Here is a 2,500-nt window from a genome sequence, read left to right as displayed (position 1 = left end):
CTATGTTTTCCCGATCATCAGCACAAATCAAATGCTGGCAGGCACCAGTAGCACGTCGAACGAAAGATTAGCACACACAGAGTGATTTTACTACCACACAAACAGATTCATCCCGCACTGCCAAGGCGAGACCACAACACTGGAACGTTGTCGCAGAGACCTAACAAGGCATCCAAACGCCCTGTCAAGGCCACCACTCGGAAGGGTATTATGTAAGCAACACGGGAACTAAGCAACCATCACCCAAGATCACGCTCAAAGGCCGTCTGGCGCGTTCACCCCTTGCCGTGCTCACTCACGGCCACCCCCCTATATATACATATTGCACAAAGAGCTTGGTGACAGGAACAGACATTGATTTCCCTGAGGATGCATAATTTTTAGTATGCTCGCGACGTCGAGGAAAATCTAGGCCACGGGGCTCATTTTCAGGTCATCGTGTCGAGGAAAATAAAGGCAACGGGGCTAGTTTTCATGTCATCGTTCGAGAAATCAAGGCAACGTGTCGAGGAAAATGAAGGCAACGGGGCTAGTTTTCAGGTCATCGTTCGAGAATTCCAAGGCAACGTGTTGGGGGGTGGCCTCATACATGGGTCGTGGGGCTTGGCTTGGCTTGCCCTGTTGGTGCCGATACAGCCTCACGATTCTTAGTTGCCCATCCCACATGCCGGGCACCTATGCGAATGAGACCCCATGGTACCCCCTATATATACATATTGCACAAAGAGCTTGGTGACAGGAACAGACATTGATTTCCCTGATGATGCATAATTTTTGGACACGCAAGACGTCGGGGGGAGGGGACACGGGAGTGGGGCGTCTATGGGGGGAGTTTTGGCCTCGTTTTCGTGAAGACCGGGCGCCTTGGCCATGCCTCGAGCGTGCCAGCCTCGAGAGCGTTGGGCGCTAGACACCAAGTGGGGCGCCGGTGGGAAGCAGTCCCATGGTTCCCCTATATATACATATTGCACAAAGAGCTTGGTGACAGGAACAGACATTGATTTGCCCAGGGATGCATAATTTTGCGAATGTGTCCATAACTCGCTCGAATTAATTCGGATTCACACGAAATGTTGTAGGGATGCTTTTTATTATAAATGAAAGGCTTTGAAATAAAAAAAATGTCATGTTTGGGGCATAAATGTATGTGGCCTATTTTTGGCCATGCCTTGAAGTGTTTGGTTCCCTACTTGTTGATATGTCGCTCAAATCAAGTAGGAATGTCATTGAAACGTTGTGTGGGTCATTGTTAACATAGACGAATGGACTTGAAATGTAATTATATCATGTTCGGGTTTTTTTCCCCTTCGCCTAGTGATAGGCAGGCAGATAAGGCTTTTAGCTATTCATAAGTCGCTTAGATGAACTCGGAAGAACACAGACATAAGTTTGAGTACATCTCAAGCTGTGTTTTTGATTTTGGCATGGAATGTGATGTTTTGGTGCCTTAGCTCCGAGCAGTTCGGATTGGAACTAAAACTTCAATTGACTATGTATTAAGTAGGAACTACAACACTTAAACGGACTCGGTTACAACACTTTTCTCCCTTCATCGTTTGACTTGCTTAGAAATCAGCTCATGGTGTGTCAAGGCCCCTTGTTCCTTAGACCGGTGAGGATGGGCTTGGGTCGTTCGTGGGCATGTGTGTGGCAAGATGCCTTGTTCCCTTGGTCGTTCATGGGGTAGTGTGTGGGAAGAAGCCTTGTTCACTTGGTCGTTCATGGGTGTTTGTGTGGGAAGTAGCCTTGTTCAGTTGGTCGTTCATGGGTGTTTGTGTGGGAAGTAGCCTTGTTCCCTTGGTCGTTCATGGGGTTGTGTGTGGGAAGAAGGCTTGTTCACTTGGTCGTTCATGGGTGTTTGTGTGGGAAGGTGCTTTTTTCCCTTGGTCGTTCATGGGGTAGTGTGTGGGAAGAAGCCTTGTTCACTTGGTCGTTCATGGGTGTTTGTGTGGGAAGTAGCCTTGTTCAGTTGGTCGTTCATGGGTGTTTGTGTGGGAAGTAGCCTTGTTCCCTTGGTCGTTCATGGGGTTGTGTATGGGAAGAAGCCTTGTTCACTTGGTCGTTCATGGGTGTTTGTGTGGGAAGGTGCTTTTTTCCCTTGGTCGTTCATGGCCTTGTTCCCTTGGTCGTTCATGGGCATGTGTGTGGCAAGGTGTCTTGTTCCCTTGGTCGTTCATGGGCGTGTGTGTTGCAAGGTGCCTTGTTCCCTTGGTCGTTCATGGGCGTGTGTGTGGCAAGGTGCCTTGTTCCCTTGGTCGTTCATGGGCATGTGTGTGGCAAGGTGCCTTGTTCCATTGGTCGTTCATGGCCTTGTTCCCTTGGTCGTTCATGGGCGTGTGTGTTGCAAGGTGCCTTGTTCCCTTGGTCGTTCATGGGCATGTGTGTGGCAAGGTGCCTTGTTCCATTGGTCGTTCATGGCCTTGTTCCCTTGGTCGTTCATGGGCATGTGTGTGGCAAGGTGCCTTGTTCCCTTGGTCGTTCATGGGCATGTGTGTTGCAA

This window comes from Lactuca virosa, unplaced genomic scaffold (assembly GCF_052849685.1).
Source record: "Lactuca virosa cultivar CGN04683 unplaced genomic scaffold, Lactuca_virosa_CGN04683_v6 scaffold_42, whole genome shotgun sequence".
NCBI classification, from domain to species: domain Eukaryota; kingdom Viridiplantae; phylum Streptophyta; class Magnoliopsida; order Asterales; family Asteraceae; genus Lactuca; species Lactuca virosa.
The sequence above is the reverse complement of the archived record's forward strand: the minus strand, read 5'-3'. Positions refer to the sequence as shown.